The following is a 21,773-nucleotide window of genomic DNA, read 5'->3' as shown; positions in this document are numbered from 1 at the left end:
TTGTAGTGGCTTTCATGGCCTTTGAGAAAGCAAGACAGAGCCTTGGAAGACCCAGCAGGGTTTGTGGCACAGGAATTGTTCTCAGATTCCACTGAGACTTCAACTCAGATTGCAGGATTCAAAGTCCTGAGTGCTGCCCTTACACCATGGGACCAGCAGAGCACCTGTTGATTACTATAGACTTCCAGCAGGGAGGACTCTGTGGGCAGGGGCGGCTCTAGGCATTTTGCCGCCCCAAGCACGGCAGGCAGGTTGCCTTCGGCAGCTTGCCTGCGGGAGGTCCCCCGAAGTCGCAGAACCAGCAGATCCTTCGCAGGCATGCCCCCGAAGGCAGCCTGCCTGCCGCCCTCGTGGTGACCGGCAGAGCACCCCCCGCGGCTTGCTGTCCCAAGCATGCGCTTGGCGTGCCGGGGCCTGGAGCTGCCCCTGTCTGTGGGGACAATTTTTTCTGGCAGGGAGGACTCAGTGGGAACATGCCTCTCTGGCCAGCCCTGCATTTGCTGAAAAAGTCAGCACACAGCACTTTGCTGCAGGCCCAGAGGCCTTTCTTCCTCCAGACTGAGGCCAGTGGACAGGTGAGGCAGTAGCACCTTCAGTCCCAGGCTCTTCCTGGGAAAGGCCATGTCCTGAAAAGGAAAAACTAAAGTCAAGGAGAGTCCTTCTGAAACTCTTTGGGGATGTCACAGGAGGACAGTGTTTCTTTGCCTGACCAGGGACTTGAACTCTGGACCCTCAGATTAAAAGTCTGATGCTCTGCCAACTGAGCCAGCCAGGCTCACATTTAAACAAAGGCAAATTTCATGCAGAAGAGAAACTAGTCAATAAAAATGAGGGCAGGAAACAATACAGAAAACCAGCTACTCTCGCTCTCTTAGCAGTCCTAGCCCCAGCCTGCTCCTCCATCCAGAGCCCTGAGGCCTTATTCTTTTTTCGTTAAATATCAAATCCAGGAGAAACCACAGTTATACAAAGCAAAACGAAATCACAAACAGAAATGTCATTGGAAATACAGATATAAAAAAGGAAAATGCAATTCCCATCACTTTATCATGTCTGGGCCATTCCTGTATTGAGAGCACCCGCTAAGATCCTTGTGTGCTTACGAGAAACCTGGAGGAACTCATACCACAGCCTGAACATGAAACTCAACTGCTTCCAGGTGCTGCAGTAAAACCCTTTCCCTGCTGTGACGTTGCACTCCATAGGATTTTATGAAAATATGCTAATGAGTGTGAATATAAAGTGACTGGACTATGCTTCATTCAAAAGGTCTCTTGTAAGGTATCATTACAAAGCTTATAATCTACTCTGTGTGTGTTCATCCTATTTGTATGAACCGATCATTCTTGGATCTGAAACTAGAAATATGAACTATAACTCTGAGGTCCTGTTGTAATGATGCAAAGTGTGGGCCATTAATAGTGGTTTGGACTCTTGATGGCTCCCATTAACCAGGACAATTGACTGGAGATGGCTCTGTCCTGCACCATCTGTGAGTCAGGCCAGGAAGAATGAAGGCTTGGGGGTCTCACAGGACATATGACCATGTCACCTGGTACAGGAATCCATCTTAAACCTGGGGCTCTTCCTCAGGAGAGAGAGAAAAAATTCCTGCCTTGTACCAAAGCTGTATAAGGGGGTTGAACTGAACAAACATGGCTGCAGTCATGAGACATCCCCTAGCTACCACCTGAGCTGGTACAAGGACTATACCAGGTGAAAAGATGGGGCCCAGACAAGAAATAAGTCTAGTCTTTGCAGATGGGACCTTTCCCTCCAGTGCTGGAGGATTCTCCCTTCTCATCTACCCTTGTCCCAAGCAGCACAGCGGGTGGGAATCTTAAATGTACAGAGGAGACTTAGGAGCAGAAACCCCCCCAGACCTTCCATGCAATTGGCACTTGCCCCTCACTGAGCAGGATTGAAACTCCTGCAGGGAGACTGCTGGGCCACATCCCCTCTGGGCATGAGCAAAGCAGGAGGGTGAAAAAAAGAACCTGGAGATGCTAGGGACTAAACCCAGGGCCTCATACATGCAAAGCATGTGCTCTACCACTGAGCTACATCCCCAGATGGGCTATGTGTGCTATAGGTTACACTCAGAGCCCTCTTGTTTCCAGAGCACCTAGTGGCCTAAGAGCAGCATAGGGGACACATTCCCTGCTCTGCGTCCAAATCTGCTGTCCTGGAGGCTGCTGGTTCTTAGGGGTCACTTTGCAGCAGGGCCAGATTCGATGTGTGGGGCAGAGAGAGTGGGTGCCCTGGACTCAGGGTGCAGAGATACACTCAGCCCTCTCCCCAGCATTGGGTGGGGGGTGCTGCCACCCCCTGCTGGAAGGTCATGTGTTGGGGGGGGGCGCTGTGAGTCGCTCAACACCTGACCCTGGTGGCAGAAGTGCTGTGGGGAGCTCCAGGTGTTTCTAGGATCTGCTCTTTCCACCTGCCTGTGAAGTCCAACTTTCCCCAGCACATTCACTGCGGTGCAATTGGGTCACTGTTTCCATGGCTGCACAGCAAAGAATCGCTCCCAGTTTCCCTTCTATCTGCGGCAGGATTAGCCTGTGTCAGTGGTTAATGAGGTGGCTTTTGTTGATCATTGTGATTAATTCCCCACCTTGACAATACACACCGTCCCTTTCCCATGCAGATTCCCAGCACCTCAGTGAAACAATGGACAAGGGCACATCCAGCCCTGGCCGTGAGATGTTCCCTCCCCTCTTTCTTTATGCCCCTGGTGTTATTTCATGGATTGTCTGGGATGGGGAAAAGCTGAGTTCACTCCAGGTGGAGGGTAAAAAGGACCCTGAAAATCTCAGGCCCCAACCCCTGCTACCAGGATCACTGAGGTGCTGGAGATTTGAGTAGGAAAGGGACTGTCAAGGTGCGGAATGAATAACAATCTACAACTAGATCCACCTCATTAATCACTGACACAGGCTAATCCTGCTGCAGATAGAAGGGCTCTTCCAAGGCTCTATCTTGCTTTCTCCAATGCCATGAAAGCCTGTCTTTTGCCCGCTAGCTGTTGTGACTTGAGCACAAGAGGGGACGTTTGATCCAGAAGCCTGGCCATGCCTGGAGTCCTGTAGGTAGGGATGCGAGCTCCATTTCCTCTGAGTCCTGAAGCTGGGCTGCAGCCTGGCCTAGCAGGCAGCCCTATTGGTTGACCTACTGGCCCAAAGTCACTTGGGCAGTGTTGGTCTTCCCCAGGGATGCTGAAGGGCCTAAGGGAGGGAGGCTTAATAATCCTACCTATCAGTCAGGGCGGAAGAGGAGGGCTGCAAGAGTGGGCAGGTTGATGGCTGGGCCTTCTAGCGTTTGGTTGGGGTTGAGGTGGGGAACGCGAACTGGGAGAAATGGTTGCTGGCCTGTGAGGAGTGGCTCAGCCGGTGGCGTAAGTGGACCTTGTCATTACCTACAAGGTTGTGATGCTCAAGACCCATCTGTGGGGAATTTCCTCAGCCAGGTATTTCCCTCTGCTCCACGAGTGCTGCTGAGACCGAACACGATGGCCTTCCACTTCTTGTGGGGCCATAGGACGTCCCTGCCTAGTCAGGAGAAGTGCGGCTTTTCTGCCGTATTAGAAGAGGGGTTGGGCCTGGTGGGCTTTGAAGCCTTGTACGGCTCTACTGTTTTGTGTTTCAATTTTCAGTGGTGGCTGAGCTGGAGGTCAGGTCAGGCCCGAGGGGAATGGCAGGGTAACCATAAAGAATGCAACTGACTCTTCCGATATGGCCGTATTTTCTTTTTACCCCACTGGGTGCAGCACCGGGTATGGGATGGCGAATGGTGGGGGAAGGGGGAGGCCCCCCTTCTAGTTTTCTTCTACCCACACCTTACACCCTACACGATTTTCAGTGGGTGGCTAGGTGGAAAGTGCTTGCAGGATGGCTTCATCCGCAACAGCGGCCGCCCTCACAGCAGCGGCGGCCACAGCGGCGAGCCCCACCCCCCTTTGACTCAGTCTGAACAGAGGTCAATGTACCACTGGGTGAGCCAGGCCAATTTTAAGGAGCTTCCTCTGAAGGTGAGCAACTGTCCCCAGAACTTACTGACAGGAGCTTTAAAGTATTTGCAAATGTGCACGGCCGGCATGTGCAGAGCAAAGGCTGCCCGGGGCACTGTGTCAGGCTCTGGCACCGCTTGAGACAATGGACCATCTTCAGCCACCAGGCGACCCAGGATCTAAGGCAGGAATGGGGTGAGGAAGCAAGTCAAGCTGAGCATGGCAGGCAAAAATTCATCTCGCCTTCGTGGGCGCTCGCAATGATGCCCTTTTTGTGTGCCAGGGCTGACAAAAACCTCCCAGACAGAGAAGCAGCAGGCCAAAAAAGCCCTCTACACCAACGTTCCACACAAAGATGAACTACAAGCCACCAGGAACAGTATCCCCGATAATGTCACGGCAAACCTGGTGGCTGAACTTTGTGACTTTGTCCTCACTCATAACAGATTTGGGGACAATGTATACCTTCAAGTCAGCAGCACTGCTATGGGTACCCGCATGGCCCCACAGTATGCCAACATTTTTATGGCTGACTTAGAACAACGCTTCCTCAGCTCTCATCCCCTAATGCCCCTACTCTACTTGCGCTACACTGATGACATCTTCATCATCTGGACCCATAGAAAAGAAAACCCTTGAGGAATTCCACCATGATTTCAACAATTTCCATCCCACCATCAACCTCAGCCTGGACCAGTCCACACAAGAAATCCACTTCCTGGACACTACAGTGCTAATAAGCGATGGTCACATAAACACCACCCTATACCGTAAACCTACTGACCATTATACTTACCTACATGCCTTTAGCTTTCACCAGAGCACACCACACAATCCATTGTCTATAGCCAAGCTCTAAGATACAACTGCATTTGCTCCAACCCCTCAGACAGAGACAACACCTACAAGATCTCTATCAGCTGTTCTTACAACTACAATACCCACCTGCTGAAGTGAAAAAACAGATTGTCAGAGCCAGAAGAGTACCCAGAAATCACCTACTACAGGACAGGCCCAACAAAGAAAGTAACAGAACCCCACTAGCCGTCACCTTCAGCCCCCAACTGAAACCTCTCCAGTGCATCATCAGGGATCTACAACCTATCCCTCACTCTCACAGATCTTGGGAGACAGGCCAGTCCTTGCTTACAGACAGCCCCCCAACCTGAAGCAAATACTTACCAGCAACCACACAACAAAAAACACTAACCCAGGAACCTATCCTTGCAACAAAGCCCGTTGCCAACTCTGTCCACATATCTATTCAGGGGACACCATCATAGGACCTAATCACATCAGCCACACTATCAGAGGCTCATTCACCTGCACATCAACCAATGTGAGATATGCTATTATGTGCCAGTAATGCCCCTCTGCCATGTACATTGGCCAAACCAGACAGTCTCTACGTAAAAGAATAAATGGACATAAATCACATGTCAAGAATTATAACATTCAAAAACCAGTTGGAGAACACTTCAGTTTCTCTTGTCACTCATTTACAGACCTAAAAGTCGCAATATTACAACAAATAATCTTCAAACCCGACTCCCACGAGAGACTGCTGAAGTGGAATTAATTTGCAAAGTGGACACCATTAAATTAGGCTTGAATAAAGACTGGGAGTGGATGGGTCATTACACAAAGTCAAACTATTTCCCCATGTTTATTTGTCCCCCTACTGTTACTCACACCTTCCTGTCAACTGTTGCAAATGGGCCATCCCAATAATCACTACAAAAGGTTATTTTCTCCTGCTGATAATAGCTCACCTTAACTGCTCACTCTTGTTATAGTGTGTATAGCAACACCCATTTTTTCATGTTCTCTGTGTATATATCTTCCTGCTGCATTTTCCACTGCATGCATTTGATGAAGTGGGTTTTAGCCCACAAAAGCTTATGCTCAAATAAATTTGTAAGTCTCTAAGATGCCACAAGTACTCCTCTTTCTTTTTGCAGATAAATGAATGGAGGTTAAGTCCATGAATGGCTATTAGCCAGGATGGGTAAGGAATGGTGTCCCTAGTCTCTGTTTGTCAGAGGGTGGAGATGGATGGCAGGAGAGAGATCATTTGGTCATTACCTGTTAGGTTCAGTCCCTCTGGGGCACCTGGCATTGGCCACTGTTGGCAGATAGGATGCGGGGTTGGATGGCCGTTTGGTCTGACCCAGTATGGCCATTCTTATGTTCTTATGAAGGGAGGGGGAGATACCTATGACAGAGTTTCTGTAGTGGAGTGGTTATCACGTTTGCCTAACACGCAAAAGGTCCCTGGTTCAAAACCAGGCAGAAACATGCTGGCTTGTTTTTCCCAGCTCCTACTGGCCTGTCCCTGCTGTTGTAGGAGCAGCAGTGATTTCTATGCTCAAAAGGTCTGTTATAATTCCCCTGCTCCCACTTTTGTCTCCTGTCCCTCTCTGAATGCCTTTGAAGTGGCTTTCCCCCTCCTGCTCCCTCCTGGAATGCTGGTGGGATGAATGGGCTGGTTGAAGAGCAGAAGAGCTCCCAGGTAGACAAGGTGTCTGGGACGCTAATTAGGCAGCACTCACACACCCAGAGCATGGACACTGCCCAAGGTGGAGTGTGACCAACCAGATGCAGCCAAGTCATCTCTAGTCGCAGGCCATGAGGTGCAGGTCCTTAAAAGGGGAAGGGGCCATGTGCTCAGGAGAGCACTCACAAGCTTGTACCTCCAGTGAATACCCTTCGCCTGGACCGTCTGGCCAGTGGTTCTCTGCGTTGTATTTCATTGTGCGTCAGGAAGATTTACCTTCATCGCACCGTCCATAGCTGCGCTGTGGGACACTTACCTTGCCGAATCCTGACATCCCCAGTGCTGTGCCTGTCCTGGGAGTGTGAGTATGCAAGTGTGAGTGTGACACCCCCGCCTTCTTCTTTTGAGCTTAGCTGTCAGTATAATAAATGTGCTGCTTTCTGCCAAACTCTGGTGGGTCATTAGTGCTCCCTACGCTGACTAGCTGGCCCAATTTTGGGTAACACCTGCGATAAACTCAACCCCTGCAGGGCAGAGGGTGGTGAAATGAGTTGAGAAAAAGCCTTGGCATCAGCAGGGGAAAGCTAGAGGACCTTGGCCAGTCACCTTTTGAAGCCTTGTGGCTTGGTCTCCTCTGCACTTGGAGGTTGGCCAATGGCGGCCGGCTCTTCCTGCTGCCTCCTCTGTGTGACTTGCCAAAGGAGGGAGTGAGGCGGGAATGGGGCAAAAGAGGAAAGTCGAGCTGAGGAAGGCAGGGCAGAAGCTAAGCGCCTCAGTGCGGCTAAGTGGGGTTAGTAGAGCACCACCAGTCATTCTGCAAAGCCTGGGGAGGTGCGGTTGGCTGCTGGGAGGTAGAATCCTGTGCCTGCCTCTTGGCTTCCCAGGGATGGCTACTTGCAGCCCAGGAGAAGAAAGACGGTTCTGGGTGAAAGGAAGACAAGCAAAGCTCTGTGAGGAAATTTGGGTGTGGGGTGCTGGCTCTGCGCTGGGGGAGGGGGTTGGGGTGCAGGAGAGGTGGCGCTTACCCCGGGCAGTGCAGCTCCCAAAGTGACCGGTACACACAACCCTCTGGCAGCAGCTCCTAGGTGGGCCGTGCCAGGGGGTCTCTGTGCACCGCTGCCTGCAGGCACCGCCCCCAGAGCTCCCATTGGCTGCAGTTCCTGGCCAATGGCCGCTGCAGAGTTGGTACTCGGGGCAGGGGCAATGAATGGAGACACTCTCCCCGCCCTGGGGATGGGGACATGCCGGACACTTCTGGGAGTGGCACGGAGGGACGGAGGCAGAGTGGGCAGGGAGCCACCTTAGTGCTGTTGGCACATCTCTGCACACCCATTGCGGGAGGGGAGCAGAGGGCCTCCATGTGCTGCCTGGGGTAGGGGCAGTGCACAGAGCTGCCTCCCCTCCCGGGTCTATTACAGGAGTGGGTGGGTGGGGTCTTTTGGCCTGCAAGGTGCAGCAGGTCGGACTAGATGATCACACTGGTCCCTTCTGACCTTAAAGGCTCTGAGTCTAAAAGAGAGAGGGAAGTAAAGAATTTTTTAAAAATAAATAAAACAAACATTGTAATACCAGGATAACTCCAACAGCTCATTGTATAGTCCCGCCCCTTTCTTCCTCCACTGGGTTTTTAATGACCTGCAGCACATTGATTCTCTCATTCCCTTGGTAAACTGATACAATGTGACTGAAATTAAACCAATTCCCAGCAGAGAAAACATCACATCCTTGCATTGGCTGGCAATCAAACCCAGATTAACTGTTTGAAAGGCAGCTATGCACACCACTATACCACCAATGCATTTAGCAAAAGTATTGCTTATGCTTGCCCAATGAGGCTAGACCCGCATTGAGGCGCTTTTCTGCCTGTTAAAATGTACTGGATTCTCATCACTAAAAAAAACCAACCTCCATCTTCACCTGCGTTTGAACCATCAGCCTTTCAATTAGCCACCAAAGTTGTTAATCACAGGGTATGTCTACACTATGGGATTATTCCAATTTTACATAAACTGTTTTTTGGAAAGATTGTATAAAGTCGAGTGCACACGGCCACACTAAGCACATTAATTCGGAGTTGTGCATCCATGTACTGAGGCTAGTGTCGATTTCCGGAGCGTTGCACTGTGGGTAGCTATCCCATAGCTATCCCATAGTTCCCACAGCCTCCCCCGCCCATTGGAATTCTGGGTTGAGATCCCAGTGCCTGATGGGGCAAAAACAGTGTCGTGGGTGATTCTGGGTAAATGTCGTCACTCAATCCTCCCTCCATGAAAGAAACGGCAGACAATCATTTCGTGCCATTTTCCCTGGATTGCCCGGGCAGACGCCAAAGCACGGCAACCATGGAGCTTGTTCAGCCTTTTTTCACTGTCACCGTATGTCTACTGGATGGTGCTGACAGACGCGGTACTGCAGCGCTACACAGCAGCATCCCCTTGCCTTTCGCAAGTTAGCAGAGATGGTTACCAGCCATACCGTCCCATCTGCTGCTTTGCAAGTTGACGATGACAGTTGCCAGTTATACTGTACCATTTGCTGCTATCATGGGTTCTCCTGGCTTGCCTTGGTGAGGTTGGCTGGGGGCACATGGACAAAAATGGGAATGACTCCCCAGGTCATTTCCTTCTTTAAGTTTTGTCTAAAGGGAGAGTCAGTCCTGTCTAGATTATCAGGCAAGCCTACAAAAGAACCAGAGAAGCAAACGGCCGCTCCAGGTCAGAGCCCCCGACATCTGGCAGAAATGATGAGCTGCATGCCATTCTAGGGGGTGCCCCTGCAACAACCCCATCCATTGCTTCCCTCCTCCCCCACCCCTCCTGGGCTACCGTGGTAGTTATCCCCCCATTTGTGTGATGAAGTAATAAAGAATGCAGGAATTTGAAACAACACTGACTTTATTGCCTCTGCAAGTAGAGCTCAAAGGGGGGAAGGGAGGGCAGCCTCCAGCTGCTATGATATTCCAGGCAGGACTGAATCTCCATTAGACAAAGCTTAAAGAAGAGAATGACCTGGGAATCATTCCCATTTTTGCCCAGGCGCCCTCGGGTGACATCACCGAGGCCAGCCAGGAGCACTCACAGGACGGCGAGGACAGATACCAGTCCTAGTGTACCATCTGCCGTCCGCAAGGGAAGAGAAGGGGATGCTGCTGTGTAGCGCTGCAGCACCGCGTCTGACAGCAGAATCCAGTAGACATACGGTGACATTGAAAAAAGGCGAGAAATGATTTTTTTCCCTTTGCTTTCATGGGGGGAGGAGGGGGCGACATAAACCCTGAACCACCCGCAACAATGTTTTTGACCCTTCAGGCTTTGGGAACTCAGCCAAGAATTCAAATGGTTGTCGGAGAGTGCGGGAACTGTGGGATAGCTACAGACGTCAGTCGCCCCTCCCTCCGTGAGCGTCCATTTCATTCTTTGGCTTTCTGGTACGCTTGTCTCAGCTCCTTAAGTTTCAGCACTGTATTGAGTCCCTGTTGTGGCCTCTGTCTATCATGGCCTTGGAGATTTTTTCAAATGCTTTGGCATTTTGTCTTTTGGAACCGATTTCTGATAGAACAGATTCAGCTCCCCATACAGAGATCAGTTTCAGTATCTCCCATATGGTCCATGCTGGAGCTCTTTTTTGATTCTGGGACTTCATGGTCACCTGTGCTGATCAGCGCTCCACGCTGGGCAAACAGGAAATTAAATTCAAAAGTTCGCAGGGCTTTTCCTGTCAACCTGGCCAGTGCATCCGAGTTCAGATTGCTGTCCAGAGCGGTCACAATGGTGCACTGTGGGATAGCGCCCGGATGCCAATACCATCGAATTGCGGCCACACTAACCCTAATCCGATATGGTAATACCGATATTAGCGCTACTCCTCTCGTTAGGGAGGAGTACAGAAACCGGTTTAAAGAGCCCTTTATACCGATATAAAGGGCTTCGTTGTGTGGATGGGTGCAAGGTTAATGTGATTTAACACTGCTAAATTCGATATAAACTCATAGTGTTGACAATGAGGCTAATCATCTAGTGGAACAAGCTCCGCAAGGGACGTGGTTAATTCCCCATCACTGCCCTGTGTAAATCAAGACCACAGCTCTTGCTGCAAGACACCTGGTGTGTGGGTGTCCCTGTTCCCCCTTCAGAACCTCTGGTACATGGTGCTTCCCTCCTCCCAGTTCAAGATCCCCATCATGTGGGTGCTCCCATCCAGGATCTCTGGTGGGTGTCTCTGTCCCCCACCCCATGAACTAGCTCCCGTGTGTGGTTTCTCCTGCCTGCCCCCATCCGGGATCTGTGGGTGTCTCTGTTCCCCTTTTCAAGATCCGTGTTGCTTGGGTGCGTCCCTTCCCTCAAGTCAGAATCCCCAGCGTGTGGGTGCTCCCATCCCCCCCTCCAGGCTCTGCGGGGGGGGGGGTGTCTGTATAAAAAGAGACCGTGTCTCACTGTCTTGCCCAGGCTAAGCTGCAGGGGCTACTCACAGGCGCGATCCCACTACTGATCGGCACGGGAGATTTGACCTGCTCCGTTTCCGACCTGGGCCGGTTCACCCCTCCTTAGGCAACCTGGGGACCCCAAGCTTCCCTGGGATCACCATATTGATGCCAAACTTAGTGTGGACACCCAATTGAAACAGCCCCCTGCAGCCCAGAACTCCTGAGCTCAAGCGATCCACCAGTCTTAGCCTCCCGAGGCACTGGGATCACAGGCACCAGCCACGGGGCCCGGCTGGTTACAGAGTCTCCCGCTTCCAGTTTCAGGCTCAGCCTGGGAGCTCTGCGCTCTGAGCGGGTGGAAGTGGAGCCTGGAACTGAGCGGATGCACTTAGGGTTATTTGCACTGTGCGCTTCACGCGGAGGTGAAAACACGGGGCACAGATCTTTGAGTACAACCCTTGTCCTGAGGAATGGGGTCGGGGGGGGGGGCTGCATAAAGAGCTCTCCCTGGCGGGGCTACAGCGGCTCTTCACAGGGGCAGTCCCACTGCCAATTGGTACCAGAGTTTTGCCGGCCTCCTTTCCTGGGCTGGCTCCCCTCTCCCTAGGGGGAACTGGCGACGCCAAACTTCCCAGAAACCAGCATAGCGAGGCCAACCTGAGCACAGACACCTGCTCAGCACCCCGGGGTGCAGCCCTGAACTCCGGCAATCAGCTACGCTCAGCTGCCCACCCAACAAGCGTTACACGCAGGAGCCTTCGTGCCCCGCATGTTCAGGTCCCTCCCAGCGCCAGCTTTAAACTCCGCTGCTCAGTTCTAAGCTTTGGCACACGGGGGCAGCCTGGAGCTCAGCCAACGCCTCCCATTGCTGGTTGCGTTTCCCGCTCCTCGTGGCAGGTTCACACCCCGCAGGCAGATCTCTGAATCGGAGCCGAACCATTCCCCAAATCCAGCGCTTTAGCAGCAGCTTTGCTAGGAAAGTGCTGACGTCCCCAAGTAACGTAAGAGCCAGAGCACTGTGTGCAGGATCTTCTCTTGGGCCCCTCACCGCGGTGTCTGTCAGGCGCAAGGAGAAACCAGGGAAATGTTTTCATGGCGTTTAAGGGCAGAAGGGGACATTAGCTCAGCTAGTCTGACCCCCGAATAACACAGAATTACACCATGACACGTATTGATCCCACAGACCTTAGATAGATCAAAGCGTTTCAGCCCTCAGGAAGGAGGCTAAACTGGGTGCCAGAGGCAGTGAACAAGGGGCCCCCAAGGCAATGGCAGGGAACTGATGAGGGGAAATATGCCCAGATGATCCCAGCAGACGACCCACCCCCATGCTGCAGAGGTGGGAGTCCCTGTCCCTCCTGCCCTTAAGAATCTCTGGTGGTAAGTGGGTCCCCCCAGTTCCCCAGATAAGAATCCTCCATGTGGTTTCCCTGGCTTCACCTCCAAATAAGAACATTGTGTGGAGGGAGTGGGAGGAAGGTTGTCTGGCAGATATGTGTAAGCGGGGGAATGGTCCCGCTATTGTGGGGAACTTTCCTGGCTTCTGTGCTACCCCGGTGAAGTGGGCTAGCGAAAGGATCTGAGTCCTCGCTCCCACTTCCTTTACCCAGAGGCCTCCCTGCCCTTGAGGACTCTCCTGTCTGGCAGAGTTCTCGTAGCCCCAACAATACTGGACCCAGGATTCCTGGGGGGCTCAACCCCCAACCCTGCTGTGGCCACCTAGGACAGGGGCTAAGGTGTCCCCACTCCGGGGTACCCTCTCTGCACTGGGCACCTCCCTGACCCACTGATTATTCCAGACAATTTAAAGCAAATACAAGTTGTTTACTTAACAATCAATTTGAAGAAAAGAATAAGAATAAATGGGAACGGTTATAGGGAAACACATCACCCTGCTCTGTGGCAGGGAACATTACAAACAATGTCTCTGGACATCAAGGCCCTTTGCAGTCTGTTCCTTGTAGGTCCCAGGCCTCCTTCTCAGGCCCTGGCTGTGCTGCAGGGATGCTGTGGGTGGGACACTTGAAATGGTGGTGACCACACACCTCCGGGCTTTGGGTGGTGGGATCCTTCTTCCCAGTGCCAGCCCCCCAGTCAGGTTAAGGTCCCCCTCCCAGCCTGGCCTGCATGGACCCTTGGCTGGGGGTGTCTTTTTGTGCTGGGCCCTTTGCCCAAGGTCCCCCCTTGGCTGGCCCCAGTTGCTCACTACACCTGGCTCTCTGGCTGCAGCTCCGCTCCCAGCACAGGATCTGCTCTCCCTGGGCTGTGCCTCTGGCTCTCTGGCTGCAGCTCCGCTCCCAGCACAGGATCTGCTCTCTCTGGGCTGTGCCTCTGGCTCTCTGGCTGCAGCTCTGCTCCCAGCACAGGATCTGCTCTCTCTGTGCTGTGCCTCTGGCTCTCTGGCTGCAGCTCTGCTCCCAGCACAGGATCTGCTCTCTCTGGGCTGTGCCTCTGGCTCTCTGGCTGCAGCTCTGCTCCCAGCACAGGATCTGCTCTCTCTGGGCTGTGCCTCTGGCTCTGTGGCTCCAGCTCCGCTCCCAGCACAGGGTCTGCTCTCTCTGTGCTGTGCCTCTGGCTCTCTGGCTGCAGCTCTGCTCCCAGCACAGGATCTGCTCTCTCTGCGCTGTGCCTCTGGCTCTGTGGCTCCAGCTCCGCTCCCAGCACAGGGTCTGCTCTCTCTGTGCTGTGCCTCTGGCTCTCTGGCTCCAGCTCCGCTCCCAGCACAGGGTCTGCTCTCTCTGTGCTGTGCCTCTGGCTCTCTGGCTCCAGCTCCGCTCCCAGCACAGGGTCTGCTCTCTCTGTGCTGTGCCTCTGGCTCTCTGGCTCCAGCTCCGCTCCCAGCACAGGGTCTGCTCTCTCTGCGCTGTGCCTGTGGCTCTCTGGCTCCAGCTCCGCTTCCAGCACAGGATCCGCTCTCTCTGGGCTGTGCCTCTGGCTCTCTGGCTGCAGCTCTGCTCCCAGCACAGGGTCTGCTCTCTCTGGGCTGTGCCTCTGGCTCTCTGGCTGCAGCTCCGCTCCCAGCACAGGATCTGCTCTCTCTGGGCTGTGCCTCTGGCTCTCTGGCTCCAGCTCCGCTCCCAGCACAGGGTCTGCTCTCTCTGCGCTGTGCCTGTGGCCCCTATGGATCTGGCCCGGCTCTGCTCTCCAGCTCAGCTTGGGCCCCTGCTTTCTCCTTAGCTCGGCCCCACTCCGTCTGACTCCGGCACATTCCTGCTCACATGGAGGACGGGACCCACCCTGGCCTTCTGTCTTCCTGATTAGCCGGCCTGCCCTGTCAATCAGGCTGACCTGGAGCATTGGCCTCTTGCCATTGTTCCTGGGGACTGTCAGTCTCAGGGTCCTGATTTGCCATCGATCCCTCCCCTTTTAGTGCTGGGAGCTAGCAACCAAAACACCCCCACTGAATGTTAGTAAGGGGGCAACAGTCCCCTTACATATGTAAAGGGGGACTGTGTCTCCCTGTCTGGCCCAGGCTCCTGGGAGGAAGTGATCTCAGTGTGTCTGGCTGTCTCCATTCCTCCCACCCATAAGAATCCCTGGTGTGTGGGTGCACCCTAGACCATTAAGGATCTCTGGTGGGTGGGTGTCTCTCTCCCCCTAGTCAGGATCTCTAGGACGTGCCTGTATAAAAAGAGACTTTGACTCACCCAGGCTGGGCTGCCATCATGGAACAGACCAGGTCTTTCTGTGGAGGGTTTGCATTCCTCCAAGGACGTGATCTCAGTGTGTGTGGGTGTCCCTGTCCCTTCAACCCTTAACAATCCCTGGTGCGTGGGTGCGCTGGGACCCATTACAATCCCCTCTGTCTTACCCCCCATGAGGGATCCGGTGGATGTGGGTGTTCTCCACGCTACTGGGGGTGTCTGGTGTCCCTGTCCCTCCTGGTTAATAGTGGAGTGTGTGGGTGTCCCCCAGCTCGTTAAGGATCCGTGTTGTGCGGATGCCCCTGTTCTTCTAATTAAGAATGGTGCAACGGAGCATATGGGTGTGTCCCCCACCCCATAAACTAGCTCCCGTGTGTGGTTCCCCTGCCCGCATCCAGGCTCTGTGGTGTGTGGGTGTCGCTATTCCTCTTTTCAAGATCCGTGTTGCTTGGGTGCGTCCCTAACCCGCAAGTCAGATTCCCCAGCGTGTGGGTGCTCCCATCCCCCACTCCAGGCTCTGCGGGGTAGGGGTGTCTAAAAAGAGACTGTGTCTCACTGTCTTGCCCAAGCTACGCTGCAGGGGCTATTCACAGGTGCAGTCCCACTACTGATCAGCACAGGAGTTTTGACCTGCTCTGTTTCCGACCTGGGCTGGTTCACCCCTCCTTAGGCAATCTGGAGACCCCAAGCTTCCCCAGGATCACCATATTGATGCTGAACTTAGTGCGGACACCCGATCGGCACAGCCCCCTGCAGCCTAGAACTCCTGAGCTCAAGCGATCCGCCAGCCTCAGACTCCCCAGGAGCTGGGATCACAGGCACCAGCCACAGAGCCCGGCTTGCTTTGCAGTTTGGCAGCTGGAGCTTTAAACTCTGCTTGTGAGCTCTGTGCCTTGGCCAGATGGGGACAGCCTGGAACTGGGAAATGCTTCTGCTCCCCCCGCCCCCGTCTCATGTCGAGCTGCAGGTGCCGCTGTCCTGCCAGGTAAGATCCCGGATGTTTCGGTGCCCCCTTTCCCTGCCCAGGTGTCCGGGTATCTCTGCCCCCCATACAGAATCCTGGATGTGTGGGTGTCCGTCCCTCTGCAGAGGATCCCGGAGTGTGGATGCCCTTGTCCCCCCCTACAACATCCTGGGTGTGTGGGTGCCACTCTCCCCCCCAGTAGATCTCTGGTGGGTGGGTCCCCAGGGTGTGAGTGCTCCCATCCCCCGATACAGGCTGGGGGGAGGGTATAACTGGCTCTCCCTGTCCTGCCCAGGCGGTGCTACAGCAGCTGTTCACAGGGGCAGCAGCCCCACTGTCACCCTGCAGCTTTAACCTGCTCCAGGGGTGACCTGCTTCACCCTCCTGTGGGAGCCCGTGGACCCCGAACTTCCCAGAATCACCTGATTGATGCCGAGGTTAGCGCAGACACCGGCTCAGCCTGGCAGGGAGCTGCCCTGAGCCCTGACAATCAGCTTCCCTCCGCCTCCCGCTGCACAGCGAGGATCCCACGTGAGAGGCTTTGTGCCCAGTTTGTTCAGGAGCGTCCCAGGCTCCAGCTGTAAACTCTGCTGGTCAGTTCTGATCTTTGGCCACACGGGGGCGGCACTAACGGTCCCATCTAAACGCTGTTTGCGTTCGACCTTTCGGATCGCAGATTGTAACCCGCGGGCAGATCTCTGAGTGCAGCCAAATCCCTCCCCAAACTGAACATTGAAGCAGCAGCTCCCATTGGAAAGATCAGGATTTTTGCCTTTAAAAACAAGGAAAATGTCTACAGCGAGAGACTGAAGAAGCTCAATTGATTTCATTGACTCCATGAATGTTCCTCTGTGTCCCCCTAGGAGTCTTGCCCCACTTTTTGGGAACCACTGAACCCTACTCACTAATCAGCGGGTAGTGATGCCAAAGCCCAGGGAAAGGGAGAACAAGTGCGGGGCCCCCAGCACTGGAGCCATGTGAAGGGGCTGCAGGAGAGGGGCAATGGCTGGTGGCACAGAGAGTTAAGGGCAAAGGGGGCACAGCAGGGGCAGGAGTTAGGGGTGAAGGAGGTGCAAGGGTTGGGAGTGCAGGAGCTAGCGGTAAAAGGGGAATGGGGATCGTCCAGGGGCAATGGGGAAGTGCCAAAGTACAAGCTTTGCCCAGGGCACCATTTCCCCTAATGCTGGTCTGAGCAAACAATTGGAAATGACTCTTCAGTGAGACCAGAACCATAGTGTAGAAAAGCCCCTTTGTTAAGTGTGGGTGGCTGAGGGCTTAGGGAGATGGGTTTGAAAACAATAAGCATCTTTCTGTAGAGGTTTGATTTTTGCCTGCTAGGCAAGGCTGGTGTGTGGTGTCTCCATGGCTGTACTTTCAGTGTCTGATGTGCCACAGGGAGCCAAGTCTAGACATATTCAGAGGCTCTATGCCAGGGTTTCTCAAACTTCCTTTCACTACAACCCCTTTCTGCAAAAAAAAAAAAACAAAAAACAAAAAACCAAAAAAAAACACCAAACTTACTACATGACCCTAGAAAGACGCACCAAGCCCCTCTACACTGAGCACAGGCAGAGGAGACAAAGCCTGAGCCCTGCCCCAGTTAGGGGAGGGCAAAACCAGAGCTTGAGGGATTCAGCCCTGGGTGGTGGGGCTCAGACTTTTGGTTTCAGCCCCAGGCCCCAACAAGTCTAATGCCAGCCCTGGCGATCCCATTAAAACAGGGTTATGACCCACTTTGGGGTCCTGACTCACAGTTTGAGAACCACTGCTCTGTGCTGAGGGGAGAGAGTTTTCCTGTGGGTGCAGTTAATCCACTTCCCAAGAGGTGGCAGCTATGTCAGTGGGAGAAGCTATATCGGTGGGTGTGCAAGCTGTGGTGTTTACCACATTTAAGAAGTTTAATCAAACCCCATTTTTAAAACCACCTGTGGTCTGGGAATGGCAAAGGACCTCGATGAAGCAGGGTTTGTCCTTCAAAGTCCTGGAGATCACAATTCTCTATTCAGCTCATTGTGCTGGTATAGCTCAGTGGTAGAGTGGTTGATTGCAGCTCCAGTGATCCTCAGTTTAAACCCCAGTGTTCTCTTATAACCTTCTTTCCTTTTTTTTAAAAAAAGGAAAACATTTTCATTTCCATTCTCCATTCTGTTCAGGGGCTCCTCTATACGGGAGTGCTTGATATGAATGTAAACACTCAAGATTTCACTGTCCAAATGCATAAAAACCTAGCGAAGCTGTCCATCAGCTGAAATCAGTTCCAATCCTCTAAGTGTCTAGTTTATTTTTTCATCAATTAAACAAAGGTATCATATGAATGCACATTTGCAGATCCCTCTTCTCCAGGAGCTATGTTGTGCAGAAGAACAAGAACCACATACAGCTGCAGTTCAGGAGTCTGATGACAAATGTTCTGAGGGCTGGAAAAAATGCCTTCTAGTGAGCTATTGAACAAGCTCAACCTGTTTAGCTTATCAAAAGAAGATTGAAAGGTGACTTCATTGAAGTGTTGAAGGGCCTTAATGGAGAGAAAAGGTTGTGTATTAAAGGGCTCTTTAATCTAGCAGAGAAAGGAATAACAAGACCCAGTGGCTGGAAGGTGAAAAGAGACAAATTCATATTACAAATAAGACATAAATATTCAATAGCGAGGATGATTCACCACAGGAACAAGCTACCAAGGAAAGTGGTGGATTTGCCATCTCCTGATGTCATTTAATGAAGACTAGATGCCTTTCTGGAATGTGTTTGCTCCAAAAGTAGCTATTGTGTCATTCAGGAGGCCTGTGATATGCAGGGGGTCAGATTAGATGCTCTAATGGTCTCTTCTGGTCATAAAGTCGACCAATTTCTGAAAAACTGAGCGTAGCATTGGGAGCAGCGTCTGATGTTTTCCTGTCTAGCCGGCTTGCTGCCTAGAACGAACGCTCCTTGAGTGGGGTGATCCACAGGGAGTAGCTCAAACCTCCCAAGTGCCTGGCCAGGGGCAGGACATTAGCACAGCAAGGGAGGGGTGTGGCAGTGACATCACAAAGGCCTTTTGCAGGACCTCAGACTATTGGTCCAAGGTGGTGGGGAGGTGGTGACCTCACAGAGAGATGCTGACATCAGCCAGGCAGGACAGGGGCGAGGGGCCAGGGAAACCTCAGAGACCCCTGTGGCTTTGCTTCAGCAAGTCTCCTTCTCCAGGTCTCTCTTTGAGGACTGAGAGAGTATTCGGGTTCACGCACGTGAGCGCCAGGAGGAACCTCTTTCGAGTTTTCTCCTTCCCTTTTCCTGATTTTACTAGAAAACAGCCGTCCCTGTTTAGAAGGTAAGAGCCTCCTCGAGGTTTGAAACCTGTTCAGTCTGATCCATCTGGTGACAGTTGAATTCTAGGCATGGAAAACACGAGCTTAAGGAGGCAGAATCTTATTCCGTACCTGGGATTTTGTCCCTTAAAATCACTGGGGTCATTAGGGTTTGTTCTTTTTGTTTCACCTTTTCCTCCATCCCTCCCTTCCTCCTTTCTCTTCGTCTCTTGCTTCTTTTGTCCTTTCTCCTGTTCCCCTCCCAAAACCAGGAGCAGTGTCAGGGTGTGTTTGGGGCGGGGGCAGAGGGGATGGGCGGCACTGGGGAGGGGGTTGGGGCGGGGCAGAGAGGGGATGGGCGGCACTGGGGGAGGGGGAGCTCGGGGGGGGTTGGGGGCGGGGCAGAGAGGGGGATGGGCCGCACTGGGGGAGGGGGAGCTCGGGGGGTGTTGGAGCAGGGGCAAAAGAGGGGGATGGGCAGCATTGGGGAGCCTGGGGTGTTTGGGGCGGGGGCAGAGGGGATGGGCGGCACTGGGGAGGGGCCTCGGGGGTGTTTGGGGCTGGGGCAGAAGAGGGGAAAGGGAGGTCGGGGGTGTTGGGGCGGGGGCAAGAGGGGATGGGCGGCACTGGGGAGGGGGAGCCTGGGGTGTTAGGGGACGGGGCAGAGACGGGATGGGCGGCACTGGGAGAGGGGAGCTTGGGGGTGTCTGGGGCGGGGGCAGAGAGGGGATGGGCGGCACTGGGGAGGGGAGCTGGGGATGTTGGGGACAGGGGCAGAGAGGGGATGGGCGGCATCGGGGAGGGGAGCTCTGGGGTGTTGGGGGCGGGGTCAGAGAGGGGAGGGGCGGCACTGGAGGAGGGGAGCCTGGGGGTGTTGGGGCGGGGTCAGAGAGGGGAGGGCGGCACTGGAGGAGGTGGAGCTCGGGGGTGTTGGGGGCGGGGTCAGAGAGGGGATGGGCGGCACTGGGGAGGGGAGCTGGGGGGTGTTGGGGACAGGGGCAGAGAGGGGATGGGCGGCACTGGGGCAGGGGAGCTGGGGGTGTTAGGGGTGGGGACAGAGAGGGGATGGTCGGCACTGGGGAGGGAATCACGGGGTGCTGGGGGCGGGGCAGAGAGGGGATGGGCGGCACTGGGGAGGGGAGCTGGGGGTGTTAGGGGCGGGGACAGAGAGGGGATGGGCGGTACTGGGGAGGGAATCACGGGGGTGTTGGGGCGGGGTCAGAGAGGGGATGGGCGGCACTGGGGAGGGGGAGCTCGGGAGGGGGTTGGGGCGGGGCAGAGAGGGGATGGGCGGCAGTGGGGAGGGGGAGCTCTGGGGTGTTAGGGGACAGGGGCAGAGACGGGGATGGGTGGCACTGGGGAGGGGGAGATCGGGGCGTTTGGGGAAGAAGAGGGGATGGGCGGCACTGGGGAGGGGAGCTCAGGGGTGTTAGGGGCGGGGCAGAGAGGGGATGGGCGGCACTGGGGAGGGGAGCTCGGGGGTGTTTGGGGCAGGGGCAGAGAGGGGATGGGCGGCGCTGGGGAGGGGAGCTGGGGGTGTTAGGGGCGGGGGCAGAGAGGGGATGGGCGGCACTGGGGAGGGGGAGCTCTGGGGTGTTTGGGGCAGGGGCAGAGAGGGGATGGGCGGCGCTGGGGAGGGGGAGCCTGGGGGTGTTGGGGCGGGGTCAGAGAGGGGAGGGGCGGCACTGGGGAGGGGAGCTCGGGGTGTTAGGGGACAGGGGCAGAGATCAGGATGGGCGGCACTGGGGAGGGGGAGCTGGGGGTGTTTGGGGCAGGGGCAGAGAGGGGATGGGCGGCACTGGGGAGGGGAGCTGGGGGTGTTTGGGCCAGGGGCAGAGAGGGGATGGGCAGCGCTGGGGAGGGGAGCTCGGGGGTGTTGGGGCAGGGTCAGAGAGGGGATGGGCAGCGCTGGGGGAGGGGAGCCTGGGGGTGTTGGGGGCGGGGTCAGAGAGGGGATGGGCGGCACTGGGGAAGGAGCTCGGGAAGGGGTTGGGGCGGGGCAGAGAGGGGATGGGCGGCACTGGGGAGGAAGGTCGGGGGTGTTTGGGCCAGGGGCAGAGAGGGGATGGGCAGCGCTGGGGAGGGGGAGCTCAGGGGTGTTGGGGCGGGGTCAGAGAGGGGATGGGCAGCGCTGGGGAGGGGAGCTGGGGGTGTTGGGGCGGGGTCAGAGAGGGGATGGGCGGCACTGGGGAGGGGAGCTCGGGAGGGGGTTGGGGCGGGGCAGAGAGGGGATGGGCGGCACTGGGGAGGGGAAGGTCGGGGGTGTTGGCGGTGGGGTTAGAGAGGGGATGGGCGGCACTGGGGAGGGGGAGCCTGGGGTGTTGGGGGCAGCGGCAGAGAGGGGATGGGCGGTGCTGGGGAGGGGAGCCTGGGGTTGGGGCGGGCAGAGAGGGGATGGGCGGCACTGGGGAGGGGAGCCTGGGGGTGTTGGGGGCAGGGGCAGAGAGGGGATGGGCGGCGCTGGGGAGGGGAGCCTGGGGGTTGGGGCGGGGCAGAGAGGGGATGGGCGGCACTGGGGAGGGGAGCTCGGGAGGTTGGGGCGGGGCAGAGAGGGGATGGGCGGCACTGGGGAGGAGCCTGGGGGTTGGGGCGGGGGCAGAGAGGGGATGGGCGGCACTGGGGAGGGGGAGCTCAGGAGGGGTTGGGGGCGGGGCAGAGAGGGGATGGGCGGCAGTGGGGAGGGGAGCCTGGGGGTTGGGGGCGGGGCAGGGATGGGGATGGGCGGCAGTGGGGAGGGGAGCCTGGGGTTGGGGGCGGGGTAGGGAGGGGAGGGGCGGCAGTGGGGAGGGGAGCTCAGGGGTGTTGGGGCGGGGGCAGGAGGGGAGGGCGGCAGTGGGGAGGGGAGCCTGGGGTTGGGGCGGGGCAGAGAGGGGAGGGGCAGCAGTGGGGGTGGGGAGCCTGGGGGTTGGGGCGGGGCAGAGAGGGGATGGGCGGCAGTGGGGAGGGGAGCCT

At 55.4% G+C, this 21,773-nt stretch overlaps 1 protein-coding gene and 3 non-coding genes across 4 annotated transcripts in view; 1 reads left to right on the top strand and 3 right to left on the bottom strand.

The window, feature by feature from the left end:
- The window catches only part of LOC120375373 (zinc finger protein 850-like), a 477,476-nt gene that overhangs the window by 342,756 nt on the left and 112,947 nt on the right, over positions 1 to 21,773 (bottom strand). The window lies entirely within an intron of this gene.
- Positions 703 to 775, bottom strand: TRNAK-UUU. The gene has a single exon. It is a non-coding gene; the product is annotated as a tRNA-Lys (tRNA).
- On the bottom strand, positions 1,999 to 2,070 carry TRNAA-UGC. Its single transcript has one exon. It is a non-coding gene; the product is annotated as a tRNA-Ala (tRNA).
- Positions 6,232 to 6,304, top strand: TRNAV-AAC. Its single transcript has one exon. It is a non-coding gene; the product is annotated as a tRNA-Val (tRNA).

Source organism: Mauremys reevesii, linkage group 12 (genome assembly GCF_016161935.1).
Source record: "Mauremys reevesii isolate NIE-2019 linkage group 12, ASM1616193v1, whole genome shotgun sequence".
Classification (NCBI taxonomy): Eukaryota; Metazoa; Chordata; order Testudines; family Geoemydidae; genus Mauremys; species Mauremys reevesii.
Note: the sequence above shows the minus strand (reverse complement) of the source record. Positions and strands in the feature narration are given on the sequence as shown.